A 14,683-nucleotide genomic window follows, 5' to 3' on the forward strand; every position below is an offset into this window, starting at 1 on the left:
TGAGAAAACAATTTTAAAATAACTTGGATATGTTAAAGCGTTCCGAAGTTATAACCACTTATAGTGACACAGGGCAGATTTGAAAAAATGGGCCGTGTCAGGAAGGTGAAAATTGGCTTTGGCATTAAGGGGTTAATGGGGTAAAATTTGGTTACATGTTCCCATTTATGTGACACCAAAAAAATCACATTCTTCATCATTATTAATATATAAATGGCCAAAAAAATATGGTAAAGAGCTGTTTAGTGCAATTTCCCTTCAAAAAAGGGGTAGCATTTGTTCTAGAGAAGAAGACTCCGTCTGCACAAATAATCACCTTTCTTTTATCATGAAACCTGTGAACATATGGAATATTCTACTTTACAAAATGATCAAAACTGAATGGGTAGATGTCTTCAAGAAAGCCTTAGATATTTAAGTAAATTCAGATACATGATTATGCAAGTGTGTATGGAACCTTGTTTAGTTCTTTATGTAGTCAGATTGCTATTGAGGATCGGCACAGATTTTCACTATTTTATGATAGATTCTCATATGTTTACTCAAATCCAAAACAGAAGCAAATGACCCAGTAGTAAAATCATGAGTTGCACATAATCTAGAATATTTATTGGATTATTTACTATTCTTACTTACTTAAGTTTTGCTCCATATGTTTCTGTTATATGACTGATTTGGCAAGCTCTGTGCAGCGCTGCGTAATCTGTAGGAGCTATATAAATAAAGAATTATTATTATTATAAGTATTGATTAAACAATTTTGTTTTTTGTGAAATACATGTTTTGAACACATGCATTTACGAATAGTGTAGCACTTGTTTTGATTACATTGCCTCCTTTGGAAGATTTGCTAACTACCAGAGGACTAGACTGGGGGGCTCTTTATGGTTGTTTGGCATCAAAAAGTCACTTTTTAATTAAGTATATTAAAAGTTTACTAATATCATATCCACTGCTGAGTTATGTAATTTTGTCAGAAGTTTTGTTACACTTTAAGATTATTTGGTGAGCTACGTGCTTTCTTTTCTGGTGTTTTCCTTAAATCCTACAGGAAAACATATGGTTTGCTTTACAATATCCCTCAGAAAATCACCTCCGAAGTATTTCTTTGAGTATATCTCCTTTATAGGATGTGATGAAGGCCTAGAAATAGATCCAGAGAAACAGTCTACTGTGCATAAATGACCACATCCTCAGAGCGTTTAGACAACCAAATGCTTCCTGAGATTTGCTTATTAATGTTGTAAAACTGTAACTCCAAAAATGCAACACCTCATTTTATAGCAATTCCAAAAACCCTATTTTCTTATTTGGTTGCTGAATCATTGTCATGTTGCATTTTTGCTTTCACAGTGTCCCATGTTCCTAACAGATCAGCCAGGAAATGACCCTCCTTAGTTCATGATGCTAAATACTTTGCTGTGGCTTTCTCTATTTCTACAACACAAAAACAAATCAGCTAGACTTTCTTTACCAGCTGCAAATTCCCCTTCAACATTGTTGTGGACTTTATAACTGACTGTAACTGCTCTATGACACCACAACAATGCTATTAAACTGATAGAAATTCTTCAAACTGAACATTTAGTTCCACTTTCAGGTCTCCCTTCTTCAGTTGAATGATCTGCTCTGTTTTAAGTAGATCTTTCTTTGCATATAGTCTCAAAAAATTAGTGTTCGCTGTATCCCCTACGTAACCTGTTATCGGTCACTACGATTACAGTGATATAGAATTTCTATATTTTTGCTTACATTTTACTAATTTTGTAGAATAGATAGGCATAGATTATTGTTGAATAGACATTTTCCAAGTGGCATAACTCTTTTAAATAATGTTCTATTGAGCTAGTTGAGTGCTTCTATTTTTGCGGGACATTTTTCTATTGATACTTTTTTTAATCACTTTTTATTGCATTTTATGTGGGACAAGATAGGTAAAAAATCATACATTTTGGTAGGTTATATACCGTATTTTTCAGACTATAAGGCGCACAAAAAATCCTTTGATTTTCTCAGAAATCAAAGGTGCGCCTTATAGTCCAGTGTGCCTTATATATGAACCATACTTACAGACAACAGCTACCTGAAACTGTGCACAAGTCTGCCACCTGCTGGTCATTCATCTTTATAATCAGGTGCGCCTTATAATCCGGTGCACCTTATAGTCCGAGAAATACGGTAAGTGTTATATGTAACAGGGCTTTGGGGGCTTTTTAAATTAATTTATTAATTTATTTTTATTAAAAAATATTTTTTACATTTTTTTTTACTTTGTTCCACTATGGAGCATGAACAAGCAATTGTTCCATTGCTTGTTGATTATAAAACTCTGCAGCACTGATGTATTGATACTGATTACATCTAACCTCAGTTGAGTCAATTGTGTATTTTTGGAGGGTAAGAAGGTTTCTTTATATTTCATATAAAGTCCAAGGGTAAGGTGGAACAATTTTTTCTTTTTTCTTCTTTAGCTAGGACAGATGGTCAAAATTACCATGGACAGAGTGTTTTTTAAAAAAAAAAAAATCATACTGTAAAATGTCAGCAAATTGCCAATGTGCCCTTCATGCCTTAATAATAATATCTTAATGTTCAACAGTTGATTCATCATCCCTGATGCTTCCTTTAGTGCTGCCTGTACACTCTCTGTGGATCTTTACTTACATGTCTGTGCACATAAATAGGAGGGACCTGCAGCAGGAAATGATGACTCGTTCTGCTCCCCCCTCTTCTCTCCCTGTGTCTATCAGTGAGATGGACTGAGAGAAGAAAAGACACAATGGAAGTTGGTATTGAATTGACTGAAGGAGTGAGAAACAGGAAGTTGTGTGTATATGCAGAGGGTAGCATGGTGAGAACAGGGAGAGGCTGAAGCTCTTAAAAGAGGCACAGGTAAATTTACATGCAGAGATATGTCTAATGGAACAGATTTTTTGAAAAGTGGCCAACCCTTTTAAGGTGAGTATTCTCATGTTCACTTCCCTGATAATTACTAGACTTCTATGTTTGCTATGGATTAATTTGTAACTGTGACTTTCAACTTTTGTCTCCATCCTAATTGTAACCTGTTTATTTTGCATGAATTCTGCTGGCCCTGATCCTTCGGCATTTTGACATTTGAATTGCATCTTCTAATAAGTTTCTATGAACTGCCCTTATGTCATGTTCACTGTTGTCCCCAAAATGTACACCAGAAGCATCTGGTACTTATTGGGCTGCTGTTACCGGTGCTGAAGCTAATTTTACATAATGTCTGCATATTTTCTATATTATTGTTACTTTGTCGAATAAAATATACCACACTGTCATTGCTTGCACCAAAGATTATACTTTGCATAAAGAATGGCAATATCTCACATTTTATGCAGAAAATGTAATGGAAAGAGATTTACTACTCAAACTTTGAAACACCTAAATATTCAGAAAAAATAAAAAATAAAGCTGAAGTGGCTGAATAAATATTCACTTTAGTTTATAGTGAAGTTACAATTTTGTAAAAGACATTAACTGCTTGTTTACTTGGTACAGCAGCCGTGATGGCTGACTATCCCTGTCTAATACTGACTTCAATTAGTCTCCCTGAATTATCTTTTTGTCTCTCTATCTCTATATATAAATCGAAATGAGAAACTTCTGTTTCCTTACTATTGCTTGTTTCCCTATCTTTCTCTCTTTGTCTGGGCTTTGAACTGAGCAGAGTTTGCCTTCCTCTTCTCAATCACAATTTCCAGAAAAATGGCAGTATTCCCTGTTTAGCAATTTTATTGTATCTACAAGTTATAAGTCACCTCACATCCGATTTCTCTCAAAATTGACAGAAAACTATATTAGGATGCCTACCAAGCTACTGCCTGACCACATGTGATCAGTCCTTTCTGGCTTTTCTTTTCATGGACTATTTTGGTGATTCACACAAAAACAAATCTTTGTTTGGTGATATATTAAACTTCAAGCAATTTTCAGGCAGTTCATTGCAAGTATATTTCCTCAACTATATATTTCTTTTGTATATTTAGCCACAAACCTAACAATAACAATCCATGTTGACACTAGATTAGCCACTGGAAATAAATGCATAATATTGCTAATATTTCCCTCAATAAATTTGGAAATGTCTACAAATTTGATGATAATTCTGCAGTTTGGCCTCCTCACAAATGTTGTGAAAGATATTTTAATATAAGGCATGATTAATCCTTTAGGATGCAGCCAGTTTTCAGGCAGATATTTTTACCACGTAAATTAGTTACACATTTCCCATATGCCTGCATTATGTTTTCATAATTTTTTAAATGTCTGTACATTTTATTTTGATGTCACGAGGCTTACAAATGAAACATTGGTTTTCCGTATTTTCATGGAGATTTTTGACTTTTTAGGGGATATCAAATATATAATATTAGAAATCCCCTATATATCACTCCTCAAACAATCAGAAACAGGTTTTAGGAAGATTTTTAAGAGATCTGTATAGTAAGATATGAAGATTCTTAGGAGATCTTTGTTGTAGTTAAAACTAAATGGAGGTGAAATTTAGAAAGGCCCAATTTTGTCAGTAAAACATAAAATTGGCCATAAAATGTATACATTTACGTTACTTGCTTTATGGGCTCAGAGCGAGGTGCAGAAAGGAAGGAGGGCCATGCATTAGCCACTTTTGCTGGATAGAGCACTTTTGTGAGCTATAAAAAAATAGTTTTTCCGTAATTTTGCCATGTAATGGCTTAAATTTGAAGGATCAGATGCATTATTCAGTGATACTATTTTGGAGTCGCTATGTCCCATTGCTGTATATGTATTAAAGTGTAACCGTCATTTCAAAAACCTTTTGATATGTTTTAAGCACTTTTGCAATTGGATTAGTTACCCGAATCTTGCTCCTTCCTCTTGTATTCTGCAGACTTCCCCTATATAGCAGTGACTGCTCAGATAGCTGTTACTATGGATATTCCGTCTTCATAAAGAAGCTGAGACTACGGGAGGGAGAGACACGCCCCCATCCCCCTCTCTGCACACAGCTGCCTACCTCATGTCTGCAGCACTCATGTGTCACTACTCCAGCACTAAGTCATGTGCAGGGAGAAGCCCTGACTATTTTTTTGACCAAACACCTAAACTTCTCTCTCTTCAGCTTTCCCTACACTTCATATGCTGTGCTGGAGTATTACTTACATAGATAGGTACATAGCTAAATAGATATGAGATGGATAGATAGATGATAGATATGAGATAGAGAGATAGATAAATAAATAGATAGATAGCTCTGGTCTCATTGGTCAGCAGTGCGGCTTGTGATGAGGTGACAGGAGGAAGTCCCGCCCCTCCATCTTGCTGATTGTAGGTTTTTTGAGAGCTGGAAACCCTGGTTGCTATGGGCCAAAAGAGGTACTAAATGAGAACTGAGAGGCAAAATACTTTGAGACTTAGGAGTAAGAGAAATAATCCAGCGTGCTGCATCCGGATGATAAAAAACTTCTTGGCTTTATTAGGGACCCGTAGTCCGAATCATAGTCACAGCACAGCAAAACAGCGAATAGTGTGAGTTTGCTACTGAGGACCAAAAAATAAAGCAATATAATCTTTATTGAACAAGTCATAAGCTACACAACTACACATCGATTAAAATCAATTAAAGATGCCAAGAAAACACAGGATTGAGTGCAATGACCCTACTCCATCCCTCTCCCCTAACCGCAAGTGTGCCAACAAGTCGATCAGTTACCTGAGTAACAAGGTAAAATACCCGGGTTACAACTGGTGTGGGTGGCAAAAATACAATACACATCCTAAGGAAGTCGCTGAACAGAAGCCTCCCACCCCTACCGAAATGTAGTGTGCAGTGTGGCCCTGGTCTTCCTGCGGTATCTCCTGGGCACTTGGCCACGTCCAGGTGGGCCCAGTTTGCTTCAGTTGTATGGTGACAGGTAGTGGTATTTAGCACTTGCACTTTCATGTGTTTACATACTATGTACAGACCATTGGTAGCATTGGGCACTTTGGCAGGAAAAGCTCCATCTATCTCTGATGCACCTCTGATGTAGGTGTCGACCTATTAAATGTGTATTGTATTTTTGCCACCCACACCAGTTGTAACCCGGGTATTTTACCTTGTTACTCAGGTCTGATCAACTTGTTAGCACTCATTGCACTCACTCTATCCTGTGTTTTCTTGGCATCTTTAATTAATTTTAAACGATGTGGAGTTGTGTATCTTATGAATTGTTAAAAAAAAAGATTTTATTGCTTTATTTTTTTGGTCCTCAGTAGCAGACTTTTTCTTCCAGTATTTATATAAGTCACCAAACCTAACACAGATAAGAATGGAAGATGTGCAGCAATATCTTTTGCACATCCTCAGCAGAACACTGAACTTCACGGTGAGCTGGATGGTTATATTTTTTTTGTGTGTATGGGTGTTTATACTGTATGCGTGTATGTATGTATGATGCTTTTCTGTTGGTACTTAAATGAGTGTGTTTATGAGTGTATATATGTTTATATAATGTATGAATTTATATACTGTTTGTGTATGCTGTGTATATACTGTATGTGTGAAAATGAGTGTAAAAATGTATGTTTGCAAATAAATCTATGTGTGTGTATACATGTATGTATGTGTGTACAAATGTATGTAAATTAATAGAAGAGTATATATACATATGTATAAATGTGTATATACAAGTGTATAAATGTATCTTTGTGTATAAAATGAGTTTAAGTAAATATACATGTTTTCAAATATTTATTTTTTATGTTTAAAGGAAATAGGGGGCAAATTCAGAAGTCTACCATGGGGCAAAGCCACTTTAAGTTATGCCCCTGCAATAAAGTATACCTCTATTGTGTGGGACTTATCTGTGCTAGCAAAGTGCATTATTCAGGACATTTTATTTGGATTTGTTGTAAATTAATAAAAATGATTTAAAAGCCACACACATACTGAAGTAGATTTTTTTTATTACTCATTGTAGTTTCTTATTTTTGATGAGCTTAATTAATAAAATGAATACTGTAGTTTTTTGATGTACCTCTTATTACTAGCAGTGGTAATTTTTGTCTTCTGTTTAGTAATCTATCAAAGTGAATTAGTTAGTGAATATGCACATTTTCTATCCTCCATATTGATTAATGAAGTATACAGGTGTAGTAAAAATTCTTACAGCTTTTCACTGCACAATAGAGAAATTGGATACTAGAAATGTCAGACTACAACAGGATAACAAAGTAAAATTGATTTCATTGTGATCTATTCTGGTACAAACGGGCATGACTGCTTATACATAGAGCAATCCCACGTACTGAAATTTCAGGTGATTAATGAAGCAAATGATGGCTTGGTAATATTACATCCTAATACCAGTAGAATAGATAGTACATTTAGAGAATTTAATAGTGGACAGGCATATATTTGACAGCCAATTAAAATAACGATTACTGCAAATAAATGAACGTATAATGTCTATAAAATGGTATGTAACACAGGTCATAAAACCAATGTAAAATAAAGAATCAGTAAACAGCTTAGTCCACTCCAATTATGGTAATAATATCTGCTTTAATGTGTAATCAATGGGATGTTTAGGATTATGAAATAGTAATATGCTTAGGACAAAATGCACACATCAAGTCTTACTTTTCATTTTGCAGGCTGATTAAAATTCCATTAAAATACTGTAAAATAATACAGTTTCAGAAATAGCTGCATGCACATTTATGTTTACCTGCTTTATCTTAATTAGTTTCTTTTGGATTGTTCACCATTTACTATGGCAAATTGTGTACGGAATGATTGATACCTTGTTTGTCAATTTTGTTGGGACTAAAACCAATATTTAAAAATGTAATTTAAAACATAATATATGTAAATCTGTAAAGCGACTGCTAATTTTTCCAGAATTATGATATAAGCATCTATAATTATATGATGGCATAGGTCAAGCATAATGGGATGACAATGAATCTTTTGGTACATACAATAATATGGAACATACAAATTGAGAAAGTTCCTTAAATAAGGCAGTTGGGAAATGCCATATGGGTTTAGTACAGCATAAATTTACATTGCACCATTGCTGGTCATATTGGGTAAATATATGTACTGTAGAACAATATTACTGTAACAATGGTTATAGCCTGACATACTACGATCAGGTCCACAAAAAGTTTTTATTACTTAAGTAGTATGATATCATGGTGGCATTGGCTTTATGTTACTTCTGTCACTCAAAGCAGACAGGATTAATTGTGGAAACACTTATTACAGCAATCCAGAGATTAGACAATCTTTTGCAGGGTCAAGAAAGATCTTGATTTCAAATATGTTATTTTTTTAATCTTTCTTTTACCAAATAGTTCTGAGTACAACAAATTATGAAATGAGTTATAAATATATAATATAATTTGGTCTATGGAGAAAGGTGTAGGGTGCTGTTAATTTTCTTTATGTGACCAAATTAGCATTCATGGTGGGGATAATGAAAAAATGTTTACCATTTTGGTGGCACATATAGAAGACTTGCAATGTTATGGTAGCACATAATGCTAGAATTCTAATTGATGAACAATGGATAGCACAAATAGGGGCACCAGTGATTGGCATACATCAGGTTACCTGAGACTAGATAAAACCATAGGGGCAACATTATCACTACCATATATACTTGAGTATAAGCCAACCTGAGTATACTGAGGTACCTAATTTCACAACAAAAAAACGGGGAAAACCTATTGACTTGAGTATAAGCCTAGGGTGGTAAATGCATTGGTCAAAGCATCCAGCCAGTATAAAACTGACCAGCCCATATACCCCAGTATAAAGTCTGCCAGCCCCTGCCCCCCAGTAAATAGCCTGCCAGCTCTTGCCCCCAGTATATATCCTCCCAGCTCCTGTCCCCCAGTATATAGCCTTCCATACCCTGCCCCCCAGTATATAGCCTGCCAGCCCCTAGTATAGAGCTTGCCAGCCTTCCTAGAATATAGCCTGCCAGCCCCTCCAGTATATAGCCTGCCAGCCCTTGCGGTATATAGCCAGCCCATCCCCCCAGTATATAGCCGGCCAGCCCCTGCCCTGCTTTTAATTAAAAAAGTTAATACTGTACTCACCTTTCCGATGACCCCCACAGCTCCTCTTCTTGCTTGGGATGCTCTGGTGCCTCTTCAGGTCTTTTGGGTCCTCTTCTGGTCCTTTAGCTCCTCTTTGGCTCTTCTTCAGGATGTTGGGCTTCTCTTCGGGTCGTTCAGCTCCTCTGGATCCTCACGCACGGTCAGCACACACAATGATGTCAATCGCTTGCCATTGTCATCGTTTGTGAGCAGCCGACATTGCGAGGTGACCCGCAAAAAAGCCGAATGACCAGAAGAGGAGCCGAAGAGGTGCAAAAGGACTCGAAGTGGACCTGAAGGACCCGAAAAGGCACCAGAGCATCCGTAGCAAGAAGCTGCGGGGGGCTTCGGGAAGGGGAGTACAGTGTTCATTTTTTATTGGCTCAAGTATAAGCCGAGTTAGGTTTTTTCAGCATGAGTATATAGGGTATGTAGCAGCCTGGAAGTAGTAGGCAATTAGCAAGTATATTAAATTGTAGTGATGCTGACTTCACTCCTACTTATCTTCTGAACCTGAAAGATGAAGCCTAGCATGGAAAAGTTGAAGTAATTGCTGAAATTTAACCAGCTCCAAATGTGATTCAATCCTACCAAGAATCAGGAAGCAACATTTATTATTGTCTGTGCCATCTAATGTAAGTGGTCATAGTAGGGAGGAGCATACATTGGCCATATCGAGGGAATTTTTATTGAGAGAACCTGTGTTATTTTTATTTTTATCTATTCAATATTTTTCCATTTTTTCTATTTTATTTCTAATGAGGAACATATTGAACAAAGCAAGTTAATATTAAGTTAATTTATTTACGTTTGAGGTTATTTTAAGCTGTTTAAATACATGAGTAAAACAGAATAATTTACATCAAAGTTAAAAAGAAATTCTGAAAAAGAAGTTGAAATAGTGTCTGTTGTTTAAAGTTTTGCAGGAATGTATTAGTGTAAGAAACTAAAACAAACGTTTTTAAGTTATTCTATTATTTTTTAGTGGAAATTAACTTCATACATAATATATTTATGTTTTTATCACGTACACGATAGACACATTGCCAGTATTTTAAACAATGTTGAACCGATTTGTCCCAATTATTTCTCATTATGTACAAACGATAAATTTGACTTTTTCAAAAATACATGATTCACAATTTTGTGTATATGTGTATCTGTATGTTTACAAAATTAATAAAAAGTTTAATAAAAAAAAAAAAATAAAAACTAATGATCTTAATAGCATCGCTAAGGGAAGTGGATGGTTGAATTTTATTTTGCCTTTCTAGGAATTCTATTTGTAATGTGTATGCTGTTATTTCTCTGTTTCTTTCTCGGCGTAATCTACTTCCTAGTTTTATCAGGTCTTTTTTCACTAAAACAAGAACACAATTAAACAAATTTATTTGGCAGGGTAACCACCCACGCATAGCATTTAAGATATTATCTAAAAAATAAAAACAAAGGAGGAATAGGCCTCCCTGACCTAAAAGACTATCACTATGCATCACTACTAGATCAGTCACAATATTGGTGGAACGACTCCTCTGAAAAAATTTGGTGTGATATAGAGGAAAGCCACCAAAATAGCATCTGCCTTAAAAACAGAATTTTGACCCATACTTGGAGGATTAAGCCTCCACCTTCAAAATTATTAACAATACAAGCTACTGACAGAGCCTGGGAAAAACTCATTTCAGCGCAAACAGATGCTGAAGAGATCCCTACTCAGCAAATCCCAATAAACCTCCTAGAACTAACAAACACTAATCTGAACCTAAACACCTGGTACCTAAACGGAATACATTCCATTAACGACCTACTCACCAATGGAAAAATCTTATCTTACAACACGTTAATGCAAAAACACTTTCTCACTACCAATGACTTTCTGAAATACATGAGGATACGCAGCTTCCTAAACTCCACTCCCATTCCTTATCCAACATTAGACCCTAAAATTTTACAAAAACTACAATCGGATACAGATATAAAAAAAGGAATTTCCTTCTTTTATAATCTATTAGAAAACAAAAATACCTTCTCTAAACTTTCCTACATGAGTAAATGGGAACTAGACCTTAACACAACTTTTACAGAAGATCAGTGGACCAAGGCTATCCAAGCAGCAAATACATTAACTAGAAACACCTCCCACCAGGAGGCTTTAGTTAAAACACGCATGAGATGGTACTTCACCCCCTCCCGTCTGAGTAAAATATATCCCTCAACCTCACCATTATGTTGGAGGAATTGTGGAGAAAGAGGAACATTATTGCATATACTATGGTCATGCCCAAAAATCAGACAATTATGGAAAGAAACATTCCATATTATTTCAAACACACTAAATCATTCCATCCAACCTTCACCAGCTACAGCATTACTTTTAATAGGAATAGATAAATTTCCTGTACACAACAGAACAATCATCACACACATGTTAATGGCCACAAAACTCATAATTACTAGATATTGGAAGGTAACCCACTGTCCCAGTATAAAGGAAGTAATTAACCAGGTGAACACAAACTGCATATATGAGAGACACATCTCTATTCAAGAGAACAAACACCATAAATATACTGTAGCTTGGGAAAAATGGATCAAGAGCCCTAACTACCAAGGATAACATCAGCTATATCCAAGATACTCTTAGGTCATTGTTTGTACTGTTTCTGAATGTTTAAACTGTTTTTGATTATTCTCTTTTTTCACTTGGATTAGTCAAGTTGGTTTTGTAATCTATACTGGATACCCAGATTTCTACAGGGCGAACTTAGCTAATAACAGCAAAAGAACACAAACTTGAACCAACAACGCTCTAACTCACTTTGGAAAGATTCAACATATATGCCAACATTTGTTGTGATTTTGTGTATATGTGTATCTGTATGTTTACAAAATTAATAAAAAGTTTAATAAAAAAAAAAAAAATAAAAAAAAACAAAAAAAAAACTAATGATCTTCCTTCTAAAACAGCTCTAAAGTCAGAGCTGTAGCTCTTGATGGTTTTTGCAACAGGGAACACTTTCAAAGTGGTTCCAATTTTTCGGACTGACTGACTTTAATTTCTTAAAGAATTGATGGACACTCCTTTTTGTTTACTTAGCTGCTCTTTTCCTGCCATAATGCAAACTCTAACAGTCTGTTCAGTACAACTGTATCCACCTGACTTCTGCACAACAGAACTGATGGTCCCAACCCCATTTATAAGGCAAGAAATCCCACTTATTAAACCTGACAGGGTACACCTGTGATGTCTAACCTTTTCTGGTGACTATATCTTGAAGCTCATCAAGAGAATGCCAAGAATGTGCAAAGCAGTAATTGAAGAAAAAGGTGGCTACTTTGAAGAACCTAGAATATAAGACAAATTTTAAGTTGTTTCACACTTTTTTGTTATATAATTTTGTTATATAATTTCACATGAGTTAACCCCTTAACGCTCTGCGCCGTAGCTCTACGGCGCAGAGGTATAAGGGATGTATGAAGAGGGCTCACGGGCTGAGTCCTCTTCATACAGAGGTGGGGGTTTTTGCATTTTGCACAAAACCCCCACCGCTAATAACCGCGGTCGGTGCTTGCACCGATCGCGGCTATTAACCCTCTAAACGCCGCCCGCAAAGTCGCGGGCGGCGTTTAAAAGACGGCGGCGCGTGGGCGCCGCCATCTTTTTTTCGATCGCCACGCCCCCGAACGTCATCGGGGGGCGGCGATTGGTTACCATGGTAGCCTCGGGTCTTCTCTTGACACGAGGCTACATGGTTTATGCAGGTTCGTTACAATGAGCCAGTGGCTCATTGTAATGTAAGACCTGCAAAAACGCCATATATTGCAATACTGTAGTATTGCAGTATATGGTAGGAGCGATCTGATCATCTAGGGTTATTGTACCCTAGATGGTCTAAAAAATAGTGAAAAAAAAAAGAAAAAAAAAAGTTTAAAAAAGAAAAAAAATTAATAAAATATTAAAAGTTCAAATCACCCCCCTTTCCCTAGAACGGATATAAAACATAACAAACAGTAAAAATCACAGACATATTAGGTATCGCCGCGTCCCAAAATGCCCGATCTATCAAAATATAAAAACGGTTACGGCCGGCGGTGACCTCCGAGGCGGGAAATGGCGCCCAAATGTCCGAAATGCGACTTTTACACCTTTTTACATAACATAAAAAATTAAATAAAAAATGATCAAAATGTCACACAGACCTCAAAATGGTAGCAATGAAAACGTCGCCTCATTTCGCAAAAAATGACCCCTCACATATTTCCGTGCGCCAAAGTATGAAAAAGTTATTAGCGTCAGAAGATGGCAAAAATTTTTTTTTCTTTTTTGTACACATTCGTTTAATTTTTGAAAATGTATTAAAACACAATAAAACCTATATAAATTTGGTATCACCGCGATCGCACCGAACCAAAGAATAAAGTAGGCGTGTTATTTGGAGCGAAGAGTGAAAGTCGTAAAAACTGAGCCCACAAGAACGTGACGCACGTGCGGTTTTTTTTCAATTTTTCCACATTTGGAATTTTTTTTCAGCTTCGCAGTACACGGCATGTTAAAATAAATAACATTACGGGAAATTAAAATTTGTTACGCACAAAATAAGCCCTCACACAGGTCTGTACACGTAAAAATGAAAAAGTTATGGATTTTTGAAGTTGGAGAGCGAGAAATGATCCGGAAAACCCTCCGTCCTTAAGAGGTTAATTCATAGTTTTGATGCCTTCAGTGTAAATCTACAATTTTCATAGTCATGAAATAAAGAAATCTCTTTGAATGAAAAAGTGTGTCCAAACTTTTGGTCTGTACTATCTATCTATCTATCTATCTATCATTAGAAGCAAAAAAGTGGCAGCACTCCAAGGAATCGTGGAAAAAAATGTGAGGTTTATTCCATCTCTAGCAACGTTTCAGCTGTTAATCAACCTTTGTCAAGCCTTGGAATAAACCTCCCATTTTTTTTCCACGATTCCTTGGAGTGCTGCCACTTTTTTGCTTCTATATCTACACTCTTTGGGTAAGAGTATTGGGATAGCACCCGTCTGAACCCTTTTTTTCCTGAAGGCTGTGCTGCTTTGCAATTTTTGTTTGTCTATCTATCTATCTATCTAAAAAGATGGTAAGGTCCCTCCCGTACAGCCAATTCCTCAGGGTGCGCCGGATAGTCTCACTTGAGTCTAATCTTCAAAAAAATTTTGATGAACTTGCTACTAAGTTTAGGCAACGGGGCTACCCAACACCACTCATAGTGGAACACAAAGACAGGGTTTCGAACATGACGAGAAGGGAACTCTTAGAACCTAAACCCAAGCAAAGGGAACTCAAACGGGTACCTTTTGTGTCAACCTATACACAGATGAGCAGTGAGATAGGTAAAATCATTTCCAAAAATTGGCACATCTTGTCGGATGCCTTCCCAATGATCCCTGAATTTAATGCCCCACCGCTCCTGTCCTATAGACGCACGCCCAGCCTTAGAGACAAATTGGTGAAAGCCGATATAGGCTCTAAGAAACAAACCAGACAAACCTTCCTTGCCCCCCAGAAGATGGGCAGTTTCCCTTGTAGACATTGCATTAATTGCAC

This window comes from Engystomops pustulosus, chromosome 2 (assembly GCF_040894005.1).
Source record: "Engystomops pustulosus chromosome 2, aEngPut4.maternal, whole genome shotgun sequence".
NCBI classification, from domain to species: domain Eukaryota; kingdom Metazoa; phylum Chordata; class Amphibia; order Anura; family Leptodactylidae; genus Engystomops; species Engystomops pustulosus.